The sequence below is a fragment of the Brachyhypopomus gauderio genome, chromosome 2 (genome assembly GCF_052324685.1).
Source record: "Brachyhypopomus gauderio isolate BG-103 chromosome 2, BGAUD_0.2, whole genome shotgun sequence".
Classification (NCBI taxonomy): Eukaryota; Metazoa; Chordata; class Actinopteri; order Gymnotiformes; family Hypopomidae; genus Brachyhypopomus; species Brachyhypopomus gauderio.
The window spans coordinates 21,595,049-21,613,096 of NC_135212.1; the positions used below are offsets into that span (position 1 = coordinate 21,595,049).

The 18,048-nt window shown below is 39.8% G+C and overlaps 1 protein-coding gene across 2 annotated transcripts in view; it reads right to left on the minus strand.

Annotated features, from left to right (window-relative positions):
• megf11 (multiple EGF-like-domains 11) overlaps positions 1 to 14,835 on the minus strand; it is a 95,555-nt gene extending 80,720 nt beyond the window's left edge. Inside the window, exon 1 of one of the 2 annotated variants that reach the window (XM_076991041.1) lies at positions 14,776 to 14,835. The gene's annotated coding sequence lies outside the window, so the exon portion shown is untranslated. Of the gene's footprint in view, positions 1 to 14,563 lie in introns of both variants that reach the window. The other variant, XM_076991032.1, reaches the window with a different exon arrangement.
• Positions 14,836 to 18,048: the final 3,213 nt, after the last annotated feature.

Here is an 18,048-nt window from a genome sequence, read left to right on the forward strand (position 1 = left end):
TACACGTTCACAAGGATTAAATATTTTATGTGAGTTAAAATGTAGCAGTTCAACTCCCAAAAAAGGAAGTAAAGTCAAAGGGGAAGTAAAGCTGTAACATTACAGAATGAATGAAACCTAATGAGAGCTGTGAAGGTGGAATCTAATAGAGGTGTCAAAACAATGACAGTTGCTGTGTACAGTGTAGGTGGGATAAACATTTCATGTCAAATTAGGTGTCCCTGCCTTGAGATCTGCTCTCCAGGTCTACCGAGGACGTCCACGCAAAATCTGAAGGTACTGCACAAACCTCACCAACTTGCAGCCACAGCACCTACTGTAGAAACATCTCCAGAGATCTCAGACTCTCTAAACACCCCCTTTCTGTCTCTGTCTGTTAACACCCCCCCCCCCCCACGACACCCCCCCCCCCCCCCCACTGCACTCAACTCTTGCTCGTAACGGTAAAACATGCTCACCACACAGCACACAGCTGCCTCCTTCTCTTTCCTCCTCCCACGTTCAGTCTGCAGGGTAGTGGTCGCTAGGAGAAGCTGGTGACAGTGGTCGCTAGGAGAAGTTCCTGGCCTGCCCGGTCCTCTCCTAACATACTCTGTGCTCAGCACTGGTCTGCAAGCCTCGCTGAGGACCAAGAGTAAGGAGTGTGGCCGGTCACAGGGCTATACATTATTTATACGCCTGGAGATTGGTGTTGAGCTCTTCTGCCCCAGGTGCACCTCCAGTGACACTTGCCCTACAGTCCTCCTGCCTATAGCTGCCATTGATCACAGTGCCTGATTCCTGCTCCCGAATAAGCCAGGGGACTTCATACAGGGACAGCACGTTTAACACGTACAGATCCATCACTGTCTTGGACACTGGTCACTATAAGGATAGTGGGTGGGAGAAGGGCAGTGGACCCCTCCTAACCTGAAGCTCATTAAGAGAGAAGCTTAAGGACAGACTTCAGACAGTCAGGTTAGGATGACTGCAGCTTTTCTTAAATGGCAGTGAAGTCTAGCAGACCCTTGACACGGTGGGACGTGGTGTGGAATACTCTATGAAGGTGAGGAGCACGTCCAGCACAGGGACACTGTAATGGGTGTAGGTGGTCATGCCCTGGAGTGTCATGGCTCCTTAAATTGGAAAGAGAACATCTTAGTTTTAGACCAATAGGAGCATAATTTGAAGACCTCAAACCTGTTCCAACTATTGGTACAAAATGGATGGAGAATCTATACTGTGCTATGGAGTGTTAGAAATTTTGAGTACTTATCCAAATTATATATAATAGCATGATTGTTGAGTGTGAGCTGGCTTGCAATGTCATTCTAAAACAATCACCTTAAGAAGGCTTATGAAAGACAGTCAAAGAACTGAAGTATTCTTGATGCAAATTAACTTGATCTAAACAGACAGCAATAGTGTACTAGTAAACGGTATGTCCTTGGATCCTTACTCTTCAAAGCTGGAGTATGATCATATGTTGGCTGAATCGTGTGTGAAAACTGATTAACGGGAGTGACATCTCGTCTTTCAAACTTTGCACACTATAATACAGTCCCAGAATCCTTCACAGCTCAGGGGCTTTCAGTTTTAGTGAACATTAATCTTTTTTTCAACGGTGTATCTCCAGCATGAAAAACATGTCTTCGTCCTATACCCCAACATTAAAGGTCACAGTAGGTCATCTCTCCAATTTACAGAGCCAGGGTCACATGATGTTTGGCTGAGCTAAAAGATTTATTACAGAGAAACATCACAAGGCACACCGTACAACAATTCCACTCACTGGAGCTCATGTAGAATTGCACTGGCATAATCCACTTGTAAACTTTGTGCCATTGATTCAAGGCTCAAAAACAAGTAGTTTTGAGATATGTTTTGAAATCTAGAGAAACCACCTTTTTTCACCACCTTCACTGGCTCTTTGTGGAGGGAGTGCCAGCACTAGTGGTTTAAGATCAGCAAGCACACAACCGCAGAAGGAAACAATAAAAGCAATTTCCATGCAGGTGATCTCTCCACAGGCCCCCAGCAAGCTGCACACGAGGAAATGAAGCTCCGCGCTGCCCCTGCGGTGGGAGGGCTGCAGTCATACGAGCCGTGTCCGACCCTTTACTATTTCACAGGGAAAACACTAGCAGAAGAAAGAGCAAGAGGCGGGGATTGTGCTCCGATAGTGCCGCCCTCCAGACTGCTAATGTCGTCTCTGCTCAGTGCTTGAGACATTTAAGGCTCTGGGTCGAATTGCCCTTCCTGCATATGCGTAGGAAACCGTCATATCCCCGGCAAACTACATTCATAACGGGGAGCCGAGGGTATAAGTCATACCGTAACTTAAAAAAAATGCAGCCATTTGAATTTACATATAATTCAGTGTAATATGAAGACATGGTGATGAAACTTGCCAGAGGGGAAAATTCTGAGAGAACAGTGGTTCAGTTCTGATATGAGGAGGAAAAAAATCGAAAGCAGACCACTTTTACAGCTTGTTCGAGCCTTGGCTAAAAATCGCTAAAAACAGCTTCAACAGCTCAATGCATCAACAAATACAAATGGGACAAGCAAGACAGTTAAATGATGTGTAGGGCTTGTTGAGCTTTGTCCATCTTGAATATATGGACAGAAATAGCATATAGCCGAAAGTACAGTGCTAATGGGGAGCACTCTCTCGGGGAGTAAATTATGAGCGCTATAATGTACCATTCTCTGAGCACTCTCAGCTTACGGTAAGGAGTGCATGAGGTCCCTGGGCCGTCGTGTTCATAACGGGCACTGGTACCCTGAGCCTGACATGGTAATAAATATATGACACAATTCAACTCTCAAATGATACAATAACTCTTAAGCTGTGTTGAAGACCATGACTGGATGACATAAAGTTTTAATCCACTTGGTGTATGCATTTATTCATACTTAAAGGAAAATTCCATATAAAGTTCGTAAATTAATGCGCTCTCTAACAGTGAAGACACTAGGAGTTTGGCCAGTTTTCCCTACTCATCTGTGTCAAGGAGTGAATGTTCAAAGATGAAAAAGCAGCAGTCACTATGGGAGTCTAGACAGGACACGTCTCTAGACATGGCTCGCTTAGTATGCTCAACCTCAAACATTCCCTCAATTTAGACTCACAAAGATAAATCAGTAAGAATGCAAATTTGTAGGTCCCAATAAGGAGTCATGTATTAAAAATTGCTTTTGCATAGAATCCTACTTTAAAAAGCCAGTAGAGACGTACCTCGCCTACATATACCTCGTTTGTAACAATGCAACTTGCACAACCGCACTTAATTTGTGCCTATGCTCATCGGTCCACGTGTGTCAGTCCCAGGGGGCAGTCTCAGGGATGCAGGTCTACGGTGTGACAGTCAGGAAGGCAAGTCTACAGTGTGAACAGGGTTACATGCTAATACTCATCAAAGGGCAATGAAGTGGCAGATGTAAGCAGGCTCATCAGCAGTATTCGTGACAAGTCACATGGTTCCCGTGGGACAAAGGCTTGTCATTAGGGCGAGCAGGAAAAGACCTGAAGAGTGCATTATTCTGAGGCGGGTGGAGACGCGGTCAGGCAGTGGGTGCTCAAAAACCACATCCACATTGACTCTCAGCACAGGCCCACGTCAGCGTTCATGATTAGCCTTGGAGACACTTTGGTTTTTTGTGCAAGCAATTCTAGAAAATGGCACTTCCTGTTCCAGATATATAGCAGATTTAGATGATCAACACACTATATGATCCAGAAGTCTCCTCTTTCCACATTTTGTTAATAATAATAAAAAAAAAAAAACTGCAAAACTGCATGTGCTGTTTAATTAATAATCCATCCCACTTTAGTGGATGACAAGCAGCACTCTGGCCTGCTTGATTTGATTGGCTGTGGGTCTGACCTGCACTACTGGACTTACACACTATCACCCTGTAATGAGTCTGAGTACCATCAGGACATCAGTCCAGGCACTCACACCGATGCACAGCAAATCTCCAGGATGTGAGAAGGAGATACTGAGAAACACAGCAGCCACTCACTGATCGCTACTCCCAGGCTCATTTCTTAAATGCCAGAGGAAAATGTGGCCAAGACTCACTGGGAATTCATCAGTGGGAGTAATAAATGTGTTTGCTATTTTCCTTCTCGAGTTCAGTGCTATGACAGAGGGTGCATGTGAATGTTTAACCATCTAGGACAGTGCTCCAGTGCTCACGGTTTGCCTTTTATTTTATGAGCTGAACCCCTTAGCTCATAATCCCTGGGGGCTGAACACTGGATTCAAGTGCGCTGGGAGCTGGTATATAGCAGTAAACATGGACCATCTAATGGGCCACCCGCACTGAGCTAAGATACACTCATCTACTTTATTTGGGAGTTAGAATTACAGCTTGTTCACTGCATCTTTACAATCACTCAAGACTTTTGAAATGCAGTTTTACAAGCAGTAACACAAACTATATAACACATGTTTAGTAATTTAATGATGGCTGTGTGAGCTATACAATCTTATAATGCTTATAATGATTGCAGACCTGTTTACTAATGACTCCTTTATTAACTTAGTTAAAATATACAATGATACATTGCCAGTGTTAATGATATTTCATGTGTAAATCTGAATACATAGCCTTATGCAGCAAAAAAAAATCACCCTTGTTCAGCATGTGTGCAATTTAATTTCTTGCTTGATGTTTCCTTTGGGAGAAAATTTGCTCATACATACTGTTGTACTAAATTAGATTTGGGAGATCTTAGTTAAAATGTAAACAGTAACCTCTGGGTTATTCAGTTGCTATAAGCGGATAGAAAAAACATCTGGGTGCATTTCAGAAAATACATTCTCTGGAACAACGTGACCTGACAGACAGGCACAGAGTAACGGGGAACACCAAAGACAGACAGAGAGAGAGACAGACAGATAGGTAGAAAACTAGGGCATATAGAACATGGGAAATGTAATAATGTTCTAAAAAGATTATACGTTACTAAATAAATAAGTAATCAACTATTATTATAATTTCTCTGTTGTTGTTATTTATTTCTGGCATATCTTATTATACCTAGCTAGTAGACCAAAAAACTCAAAGCAAATTTTAAATGGATTTTCAACAAATTTTCTTTATTTTTTCTTTACTTATTACAAGTATTAATTCCACTGACCTGGCAGTTGTTAGGGACATAACACAAATGTACTGAACAGTCCAATCTTAACATAACTGTGGAACCCCGAAGGAGAGAATTGTACACTGTACACTGTTCTAAGCTGTGTTCCTCCACTGATATTGAGATAGAAAACTGCTTCTAGCAAATGTCAGAAGACACTGGTGTAGTAAACTTTGGTCCTGACAGTCATCACCTTTCCCAGGCAGCAAATGGTTGAAAGACAGCCTTTCAGTTTTCAGCTCCAATTGTGCCACGTCCTGTCCATGGCTGGGGCCTCTCAGTGTTTAGCTGGTGAGAAGCATAGCAAACTCTCTTTACATCCTACTGATGTAAACTGTTAACAGTCTTTAACATCCTACTGATGTAAATTGTTAACAGTCTTTAACGTCCTACTGATGTAAACTGTTAACAGCCTTTAACATCCTGCTGATGTAAACTGTTAACAGTCTTTAACATCCCACTGATGTAAACATCCTGCTAGGGCTGGATGATAAGGCAAAATATTACCTTGATATTTTTTCTTATGTTGATCAATTTCAATATTTTTAACATGATATATAAATTATTTATATGCCAGACACTATGAGGTTCATGAGATAAACTATAGAACATAGTTTATTTGTAAGAAAGTAAAAAGAAATTATATAATGTAAACATTTAACTGTGCCTTATCTGCATTTGCAAAGTTTAACAAAATAAAAAATACTGAGAATAATAAATATTCCATACTGGCTGTATGTCTATATCATTGAAACTGTACCTGTTATATCCTTGATCTTTTTAAATAGCTTTTCATATAGAGTAAAGGCCATAAAAGTTTTAGTACAGCCCCACTAACACTGCTACAGCGTGGACACACTGACACGGCTACATTTACACAGGTTGCGTGTGGTCACTACGGAAGATTTGTTGATTCCCGTCTGTGTACCAGCCCACGACATATTATACCACCATATTATTCTTAATCGCTTTTCAGAAATCCAAACCACTTCAATACAACTGATGTCATGGTAACTTCTCAGGTTTGAAGAATATCGAGTTCACTTTCACTTTTGTGTCTGTGTATTTTGTGTGTACTTTAACGTGCAAGGCAAGACTGACTGGCTGTAGTCGTGCGTATTTTTGCTGGGTCATAGGCTGTTACACCTATTATCAACATAAGTTATCATCATCATATTAGGCCATCAAAATTATCTACATAAATGTTTATTGCAATTCTGTTCTGAATTATTGCCCAGCACTACGTCCTTATTTATTCATCTTGAGGCTTTTTCAGTAACTACTGTGACTTCTTCAATGATTACATCAAAACTCTCATGAAAGATATGTAGTTACAAGATTGAGGAATGACTCACTACCAGGTCCTGGGGTTCGTGTCACACTTTATAAAGTATATATCAGTAGGGGTTAATTATACACTCTATAAACTGTACACCAGCAAGGAGATCGTTTCTTGCCAGTGCCACATCAGTAAATTGATAATACCTGCACTTAACAACATATTTGTACAAACTAGGCAGGTCTTGCATAAGGGATTAAAGCACACATCAACCACTACTAATGACTGGAGTAAAATAACCTATTTTTTCTGAAAACCTATAGTAAATTAACTACCAAAACATTGATAGAACTGCTGCCTGTATGTTAGCTCAGTGGTCTGTGGACTTAGCAATGAGATCACGTTTAGTCCCAGCCAATTACAATCACTTTGGACAAGTGTCATCTAAAAGGAAAAAAATATATGCAGAAGTCCTTGTTGTAATCAGAAGTATTATAATTAATTAGATCACTCTCCCCAAAAGCAGTGAGTGTTCTCACTGTGAATTCTATACAAGCTCAACAGATCACAACACCGTCAGTATCACTGGACAAAATAAAGTATTTGGACCTTATGGTAACCTTTATGCTGAATTTGAATATGTTTTTAGTCTTTTCTATCATTAAGGTTTTGAAGTTGTACATTTGACATTAGTTATATATAACTTAGTCATAAGCATGTTATTACACTTAAAAGTATACAAATAAACTGTTAAAATGTACATTGTAAGAGTTTTGCTTATGTTGGGCCTCAGGAACATTCCTCTTTATTGTCCAGCAGCAGTCTGCCAACACAGAGGGCTCCACTCCCCTTGGTATCACTTTGCTAAACTTCACATGATGACATATTATGGGTGATCAAGACATTCTGAAAAGATATTTGAATACAACATGCAAAAAACACAATAAACAGGTATTTGTTAAAGGAAGCAAAATCGCCGTTGACCGGTGTATCACGACCAATAACCGTAACCACACCTATAGTCAAACATTATACAACACAAAATGCAATGCATTATACATTATACATACACACAGCTTTACCGCCTCCCAGGTGTAAGCTAATTAGAAAAAAGCATCTGCCAAACACAGATTAGAGATTTTGTAAAGATTTACAATTAAGGAGATGAACGGAAAACAAGAGAGATGTACAGCTGAGGGGGAGACAAGAAGAGAGGTGTACAGCTGAGGGGAAGCTTAAATGTAGTTCACGAGAGCCCCTCAAATTCATCTCTGTTCAATACCAGCACTAAGGAAGCAAGGACCCTGTTGTTGAACACACAAAGAGGACACCAGAGACTACAGAAAATATCCATATATTCGATTTGAAAATTTTTACTTTTATATGTTAAACATTTCATATTATATAGGCTGAATGTCATTGAACATGTGTAAGTACAGTTGGTGTATGCAATAGTTAATATTTATCTAAGTAGGTGGTAATAGAAAAGCTACTCAAACTCTTGATGAAAATGAAATGAAATGAAAAACAGAACAAATTTGCTTGTAATCATTAGTAAAATACTTCTTTTAGTAAAGGTGAAAAAAATTGTGTTGTATTCATAGTTTTTAAATGATCAAAATTATGAACAAAATGCTTGCACCTGCTCCTGACCCCACTTAACGCATGGCTAACGTTTGAAATGTTAAAAGTATGATTTGACATGCCTGCACTAAAATATTTTGTTAGATTTGTGGCAAAGTTGATCCTTAATTAATCTGTATTCTTCCAGTATAAAGGAGTTTCGAGTCACATGAGAGTCACCACTGGAAACGGCTGATCTTGCACTGTTGCTAATTTGGCAGGCAGAGCTCTGCAGAGTGAACGTGTCTTCAGAGATCCTACAGATTGATTGGCTGAGCGTGATAACTAGATGGTTAGTTGTTTTAAGCTACCTAAATTGTTTTACATGTATGCAACATTTTTAGATGCAGCTTTGAAAATGGAGCTCAACAGATCCCATATTACCTGTACAGGTGCTGGTGGTGATTGGCTTCTTGGCTATTGAAATTCTCCAGTGTGAGATTGCTGACAGATCAGAAATTTATCAGCCTTCAATAAGCCGCATCATCCCAGGGGTTCTAGATAGCATAATCCATCTAATGCCTCCATGTATCAAGTTCCTCCATACTATGCAACAACTGTTGGAGGTCAAGCATTATTTATTTGCCATTGCAAAGTTCCCAAACATCATTGATACTATTGTATATTCACATATTCATATTAAGGCACCATCTAATGATGTATTTACATATATCAATAAAAAGAAGTATAGTTCAATGAATGTACCATTGACGTGTGACGTATACTGTTGTGTCCTGAACTCTGTGCCTGCTGGATAGTAGTTTCTTCCTGCTATGCAGTTACGCCAGCGCACGCTTAGACAGCAGCGCTATAAGAGACGTCTGTCGTCTCATCCATAAGCAAACATAAGTACTAGATGAACATATTGTAGGTCTATTAACTCATGACTCACATTATCTTCTCATTTCCCCCCCCTTATGAGACAACGGTTATCCCCTGACACCACGGCTCATGACCCCCCGGCGATCCCTCTAAGCCAACAGGAGCTTGCTTGCTATAATGCACATGTCCAACCCTGGGCAGCTATTGAGCACGCTAATGTAATTCTAAAAGGTCATAGGATGTGTTCGGATACGTTATATGGTACATTGGTGTATGTTGTACGGAATCAGGAACATCTGCAAAACATTGCTGAGCCTGTACAAAACTCCCATGGCACAGGGCATGGAACATGGTAAATCCAGGGAGCCGTGTCCACCTGAGCGTGGCCTCCTTCCACTGCCTTCGCCCATCCACAGTGGGAGTATTCCAAGCGCAGAGGTTACACTCTGGCAGAAATTAATTGGACATTTCTGAAATGGTGTGTTGTTTGCTCAAGTGGGAAGAAAAACACGTTAAACAACCAAAACTATTGCACTAAACATGTTAATTTGGCTATTGGAATGCATTATACTACTCTGAGCACAGTTTTGTTTCTTTCAAAGAGTCATTTATGCATAACACTGCTTCAGTGATAATATCTTCATAGAAGTCATTATTATGCAGAAATGATATGTCAGGCTTTTGGTATCCATCTATTCAAAATAAAAATCCAAGTTAAATTTAATAAAGAACTACTTAAAGTATCGAAAATAATTATACTTATACACTTCTATGCTATTCTATTTTTAGTCTAGGGATACAACCTTCACATCACAGGCAGAATTATTACTAATCTTTTCACAACAGACACACATGAATGAACACATATGCAACAATCTGTTATAATCAGCAGCCTTTAGTAACTTGAAACCTTCTGGCTGTCATACATAAAATACTGCTAAAAATTATCAAAAGGGGTAGGAATGACAAAATCCTACACCTGCAACATTAATTACCAAAACAGTCTGGACTTGGTTCACATGCTGACCTTGAACACTCACCAAGAATGCCTGATTTTTATTCTGGCAAAGGAAACCATCCCACCAATCTTTGGTCTCTTAATGAAGAAGCTTTTGCAAAGATCCTTTACCAGCTGTACATGAAACCTGTGGCAGCAAGGACATAATCCAAATGCCTATTGCTTGTCGGGGAGCCCTGGCAGGGTGTGTGGGTCAGAGAGCCACGCTGTCTGTCTAGTGGTCTCCAGGGTGCCAAGGACCTAACATATGTCTTTGATAGTAAAGGTGTAGAGGTGTGAACTCATGTTTAGACATGAAGTATTCTTCTTAATGTTTTAACAATCACATTGTCAAGCTCATATGTACCAGAACCTGGGACAGAGAAGACATGTTTAGACTCTTAAACACTAGTTTGCTATCTCAGCAAGCAATTTTATGCTTTGGTAAGGCATCATAATAAGGCTCATTATTATTAAATATGACATCACTGCTTAGATATGACATCACTGTTTGGCACTGGTCCTGTTGTTAATGTCCCTTAAAAAGCACTGCTCCAACAGCCACTCTGTGTCATCTGTGTACAACTGCTGTGATGTTTTATAATACACAAAAAAGCAAGGCATTATTGCAGTTTAATTAGATTATTGCTCAGTTATAATGTAGTCACTATCAGCAAAGCATTGCTTTTTGAGTTGTAACATGAACATTCATCAAGATCTGCAGGAACCCTATTCCCTTCATATTTTTCATTAGCATTTTGTAATGCAGTTGCCATGGCTCCAGGATATTTGGTCAGTGCACTTTGTTCAATGCGCTTTCGCTAAAATAACATCTGTCAGTCAGCTCATTGGAAAAAATGGCTTAATTTGCAGAATAAAGGTCAGGGATTGCTGTTTCGTTTAGGGTCTGTGGTGAAGAACAGTCCTCTGGGAGAGTACGCTTCCTTTAGTTTCATCTCAATCTTGAACTGTCTATTCCCTTCACACATAGCACACCTTTTCCAGATATATGTATGTTTTTAACGTGATTTGGAAGGTTAGGACATTCTGACATGTATTGCCTTATTTAATCTATCAAAGAAGCACTTTCATGAATCAAATTATTAATCACCATCATATGAGAAAAAAATAAGTTTTTTTTTCAGAATTACCCAGCCATTCATCTGAAATATACTACACACCTAATAAAACTGCCTCAAGACAAAAATCTTTCTAATTTTAATTTTATGTGGCAATTTCAGTTCACTAAAGTACTCAGTTCCTTTCTATTTGTTCCCCTTTTCATCAATCTTTAATTCATTTGTTTTGGAAAGGCCAGTAGTTTTAGAAAGACTGAAAAACCTCTACATGACTTGACAATGCAGTCACTTGCTGGTATTGGAGGACATTAAAGAACACATGTTTAATCTAACGTCTATATGGAAAAGTCTCATTTGCTCTCTGCTGAATTCTTGCTGCCTCTGTTGCTCTTAAGTTAAGCTTGTTTGCAATAATTGGGAAATGCAGAAGGTAATAAATCTCCAAAGCAACAAAGCATTAACACACGTGTAATTTACAGCACCTTGAGCAAGCACAAAGCCCCTCAATACCTTTTTTAGCCACAGCTGGGCCATCTAAGTGATCTCTCGCTCTCTCTCTCTCTCTCTCTCTCTCTCTCTCTCTCTCTCTCTCTCTCTCTCTCTCTCTCTCTCTCTCTTTCTCTCTCTCTCTCTTTCTGTCTCTCATACACACACACACAACCCTATTACTGGTGCCTAAAAAAGCACTCCATTCAGTAATTAGTCCACCCTAAATCATGAGAAACACTTAAATCAGATTTAAGGTTTTTACAGCTATTCAGATGCAAGTGATGAACAAGCATGGAGCACTTTCACAATTTAGATAAAAATGAACTACGTCCCCAACCGTCATTCTGCATTAATACTTGTCAACATTGCGCAGTTTGACAGGAAGTCCTAAACTAATGTCCTTATTTCAAAACTGCATCAAGCTACATGCTCAGATTTAGGCCTTACTGACATACAGTGATAATAAAGTTTGCTATCTTTAAATAATTATTATAAGTAGCATAATTAGAACTAGAAAAACAAGTTAAACATGTATTATCTGTGAAGTCTACAACAAAGCAATACCTCCTATGTGCAATGATTTGAGAAAACAGCTACTGAATGCAGATGAATTCTTATTAATCAGTTCTGTGTACCTAATTGCCTCCACCAATAACTAATTGAAATGAGTCTCATTATCCCTTTAAACATCATCAAATCTGAATATTTCATGCATGCCCAAATATGAGCTATAATTTAAAATCTGATTTCAAACTTATTATGGTGAGCAAAGCAGCACAGTTCTGCATGCCAATAAATGTTGTCCTTGGGAATTCAAACAACTGTCAGCACTACACATGCAGTGTTCCTTCATCAATCAGCACTAATTAAGTGTATTGATTGTGGTGAACATCAGGATTTGCAGCTGAAAGGGTTAATAGGGTGTAAACTGAAAACACGCCAGGCGGCGGTGGAGGACTGAGAGGGCATCTCAACCTCAGCTCAAGTCTCGTTTTTGTACAAAGCTTGGGAAATTCAACAGAAAATGTCCCTGATTCCTTTTCATTAAGTGCTGTCAGACTGAATCAGATCTTGCACTCTGTTGAGCGGAGGTGAATATTCACTCAATCTCTGATTGTTTAGAGGCTCCTCATCCACACATGCACAAACAAACACATGCATGCGTCAGCGTGCACACACACACACACACACACACACACACACACACACACACACACACACACACACACACACACACACACACACACACCAACTTAACAATATCACAACGCTGCGCACACAATGCCATCAAGGTCATGCTCCTCTGGTTGGGGGGGGGCATGTGCATTTAGAACACATTCATGTCATGCACAAATGCCCAACTCTGTGCAAACCATTACTGTGAACATGAGTTATGAACTGTACTCAGTGCACATGAAACAGAGTCCTTCTTGAAAGATGCAGACTTATGCGGCTAACAAAGCGATCAGCCTCGAATCAAGTGTACATGTGAGCTCGAGAGACATTTGAATGAACAACAGAGATTTTACACACATATGTTGATATTTTGCCAAAGAAGCAAGAAGAAAAATGCAACGCATTGATCTCTGGGTCACTATGGGGGAATAACAAGTCACTTTAAAGAACAAACAGCAGGCAAATAATGACCATCTCCTCAAAAAGAGAGGTTTTTAATTAGCCTAAAAGCTCAGGACAGCAAACAAGAGCTGCATTACTGGATTGGCAAAGTGCGGTTTATGACAGTTATGACTTTTTGACAGACTGCTGGAAGGGTGTGTGCGCTACTGACCAGGGCAAAGCAAAACACCTACCAATATTCCACAAGTAACTAAAATAAAAGCCATAATCATATTTAGGTACTAAGAACTGTGCTCTTACTAAACTTAACAGTAACAACACCACATCATAAAGAAACGAGGGCAACTCATCTTTTGACAAGGGTTGTCGCATGGTGTAAATATTGTAAAAAGTTTTAACGGGTTTAAATTATTATCGTGGACTTGGGAGATGCATGTGAATACCCAGCTCAGCAGCTCATCATAATTAAGAATGATCTTACACCAACGCAGACGAGAATAGGGCCCTGTGATGTTTCTTATGCCCAACATTGGCATGATAACAAAACAGACGTTCAGCCTGTTTGGAAACGCAAATGTCATGTCCTTAAACTATGCTATCTTACAAAGATAGTCAGATAGGAATCAAATTGCATTTTTAGACTATGTAGACCATGTATGTTTTCTTTAACACAACACCACGGAAAATAACGCTGGCATGTTGCCGAAGTCTTGCTCAATAGAGCCATCTAGTGACACAAAAGTTTAGTTACGTGACAAAACAAACAAAAAATTATTTTAGGAACATTCAAAATACAAAAATGAAACAAAACTGACGGTTGTTGTCCTTTTTTGTCTGTTTGGTGGGCTCAGGATGTCTACATAATCTCCCTGCAATTAATCACCAAGTAGTGTTTTTATAGACCTACGGATTGTGTCAATTAAGAGAAAACATCTGCGCTGTAAACAACACAGGGCTTTACTGCCTACTGAATTAGTGCAGCTCTTCATCACTAAACTAGAGACACATAAAGACAAGTGGGAACACCAGTGAAGGATGAACTCACTCAAGAACATCATAGTATAAACTGATTAAATGAACATGAGCCTTCCCGAAAAAAACGGCTAATTTGTCAAACCAATAATCCAAAAGAACAGAAGTTAAACTAGACAATAATGAATATCCTAATTAATGTAGATTTATAGCGATGCGCATTACCTCAGAGGAATTTAAAGACACTATATTCGCATTGGGAATAACCTAGAACCGCAGCAAATATTAAACTGTATGAGTTTGTTCATCTTAATCTCAGGATACGATGCTTAGCCTGTGTTTTTGTCTCAGTTGTTGTCTTTACTGCGCTAATTATCACATATGGATGATCGACATGACTATCCCACCAAATCTTACACAAAGCCTTTCAGATCCATGGGGCAGCATTTTGGAATCACGCACAGTTCACTGGAAGAGCGACGTGTATAAAACACAACAACAAAACGTCTACTTTAGATTTCCAAACAGTTTCACATTAACTTGTCTAACAAAGTGGCTTTAAAGATCAAAATCACAGTCGCGCAGCCTACCTTGAAATGGTTAATGTCGCTGCTTTTAAGCCGCGCTCACCGTTCACCTTTGGTCTTCCAGTCTGACATTTTTGTGTCCATTTTCTCGCAGATTTTGTCTTACTGGTTTTTTATAACAGTGAAGTATCTTGAAATATGGATTTAGATGAATAAATTCGGTTGGTGTTTTGTATCTGTCAACAGGGCAGTGTCGAGCCTGCAGGATAGCTTACGTTGTACCGAGAAACATCCCCGCCGACCGGTCCTGCAGCCGAGCGCTTTCCGCGCACCCCACTCCGTCTGAAGCGCGGCCCCGTTTTAAACTCACGTGACGTCACCGGCTGCACGTGCCGTGCCCCCGAGCGCGTTCTGCCTGTTTTGAAACGCACGCGACTTCGGGTCGGTCCGCTTCGTTTGTCACATTTTTCCGTCGCGAGCTGACCGTTGCTCACGCGACGCCGTTTGTTATTGTATCGGTTATTGATCGTGTTCATTTTGATTTTGACTATTGAGTTTATTTTCAGTTTTGTTGTAGCAATATTTTTTTATAGGCTAGCACAAAACTGTTTGTTATTTTATTCCTATGTGTTAAAGGACTGGCAGCGTCGCTTGCGTCCCGCTACACTGTACAAAGAATGCTTAATTTAACAGGGCCATAACTAGCTGTGAACACACCCAGGGCACTGTATCGGATTTCTTTCTTGTTCCTTTAATTTTGGAATTGAATGTGGAAACAACAACCCTCTGATAATTGCGCAAAATGTTGCAATGAAGGACACTTTCATCAGCACGATTGGTTCTCAATTGACCTGAGAAAAGGTGGCAATGGTAATGAAATTGTTACATTTAATTGCTCAGCAAGAGCTAGTCTAATGCACCCCCCATAACCTATTGAGTCAGGCGCTGAACTGTAAGCAACATCAGTTACATAAGTGTGATTTTTGCTGATAATCCAATTAATAAACAGGCTTTAACAACACGTTGCGTTTCAAAGTTATAGTTTCTTTTTTGTTGTTTTTTCTTAACACTTTACAAATTAATGAGCAGTGAAATAGAGAAAGAATACTTACTAGGAGAGGTAGGCCAATTAACAGGTATTCACTAGTTGGACTAAACTAAGATCAGAATATTAACACGAAAGTCAGTTTGAAACTATATATTTGAAATTGTATGCTGTCGCAATTTATTTGTAAATTATTTAATGAAATGAAATAATAAAAGTAAAATGTCTCACTTTTTTTGTTTGAGTTTACCGTGTTTCATGTAAAAGTAAGTAAAAATGAAAGGAGTGATGGGACATATAAAAAGTGAATTAAAAAATAGGCTGTCCTACCTAATTTTGTTTTCCATGTTTAGAAGTTGAAGGAATTACAGTGGCTTGAGAAACTGAATGTACATTATGAACATTATGCTGAAAGCAAAGGACCAATTAAGTGCAAAACATAAAAGTGACAAAACTGCAGTAGGGGACAATGGGAAGAGCAAGATGAATGGGTAAGATAAGTGGGTGAGGTAAGTGGGTGAGGAAAGGGTAAGTGGGTAAGATGAGTGGGTGAGGTAAGGGTAAGTGGGTAAGATAAGTGGGTAAGGTAAGGGTAAGTGGGTAAGATAAGTGGGTGAGGTAAGGGTAAGTGGGTAAGATAAGTGGGTGAGGTAAGGGTAAGTGGGTAAGATGAATGGGTAAGATAAGTGGGTAAGGTAAGGGTAAGTGGGTAAGATAAGTGGGTAAGGTAAGGGTAAGTGGGTAAGATAAGTGGGTGAGGTAAGGGTAAGTGGGTAAGATAAGTGGGTGAGGTAAGGGTAAGTGGGTAAGATGAATGGGTAAGATAAGTGGGTAAGGTAAGGGTAAGTGGGTAAGATGAGTGGGTAAGATAAGTAGGTGAGGTAAGGGTAAGTGGGTAAGATAAGTGGGTGAGGTAAAGGTGAGTGGGTAAGATGAGTGGGTAAGGTAAGGGTAAGTGGGTGAGGTAAGGGTAAGTGGGTAAGATAAGTGGGTGAGGTAAAGGTGAGTGGGTAAGATGAGTGGGTGAGGTAAGGGTAAGTGGGTGAGATAAGTGGGTGAGATAAGTGGGTGAGGTAAGTGGGTGAGGTAAGGGTAAGTGGGTAAGATAAGTGGGTGAGGTAAAGGTGAGTGGGTAAGATGAGTGGGTAAGGTAAGGGTAAGTGGGTGAGATAAGTGGGTGAGGTAAGGGTAAGTGGGTAAGATGAGTGGGTAAGATAAGTGGGTGAGGTAAGGGTAAGTGGGTGAGATAAGTGGGTGAGATAAGTGGGTGAGGTAAGTGGGTGAGGTAAAAGTGAGTGGGTAAGATAAGTGGGTGAGGTAAAAGTGAGTGGGTAAGATAAGTGGGTGAGGTAAGGGTAAGTGGGTAAGATAAGTGGGTGAGGTAAGGGTAAGTAGGTAAGATGAGTGGATAAGGTAAAGGTGAGTGGGTAAGATGAGTGGGTAAGATAAGTGGGTAAGATGAGCCATCACCTGGAACAACCATCTGTCTGTCTCCTATCATACATGACATTTGTCATATGATTCATAATTTAGTTTGTATTCTCAATTTTTATCTTTAGTGGAAGGAAGAGCCATGTTCATGACGTGGTAGGCACACACACACACACACACACACACACACACACACACACACACATGCACATTGTGCATATAAGGTATACTCACATCTCACTTGAAAAGTCATTTCTCTCAGTTAAAAAAATTATGTCAGATATATTGATGAACTCCCAGTGTGTAGAAACACGTGACTGAATTAGCAGAAGTGTTGCTGAACTAAGTACTTTTCCCCAAATGGTGCATGTGGGGTAAACTGAGGCAGAGCCATGTGGATAAATTCAAATGGTGCTCCATCTGCCCCCCTCAGGTTAACATGGAGTTAATACAGATGTTTGATGTTTAAATTGTAGTTGCATCCTAACAATGTACAACTGACATTGTTTTTTATTGTAGGTGTTGCATCTGAAAGCTCAAATGGCCCATTCATGGAGAGCAGTTCATATTTCCCTTCAACTTATACTCATGTAATGTTGAATCATTTCTATAATTTCTGTGATTGATTGTTCTCATAATGAAGTAGACTAGTAGGTGTTTTATGCTGTTATATCAAGCATACAGTTCATACACTCAAACAGTTGGCAGTCTACACTGAAATTGAAAAGTAAATAATCTGTAAAAGTTTTAAATAAAAGTTTTATTCAGTTTAAATTGCCATTTTAATCAATAAAAAATTACTATCTTAAGGGGTGGCCTGGTGGTAGGGAACTGGTCTTGTGACCGGAGGGTCGTGGGTTCGATTCAGAGTGCCTTGGCTTTTTAATGGCAAAAGCAGGGCCTTTGCCTTGTGGCTAAAAGCACATTTGTTGTTACAAATTAACATTGTTCTCAAAAAGAGGCTAAACTCAAATTTAACCTAAGGTGGTGTTTACCCTTTCTTGTTTAATAAACAGAACAAAACTGGTTCAAATGTGCATTAATGATAGTTAATTGAGTCACAAACCTGTAC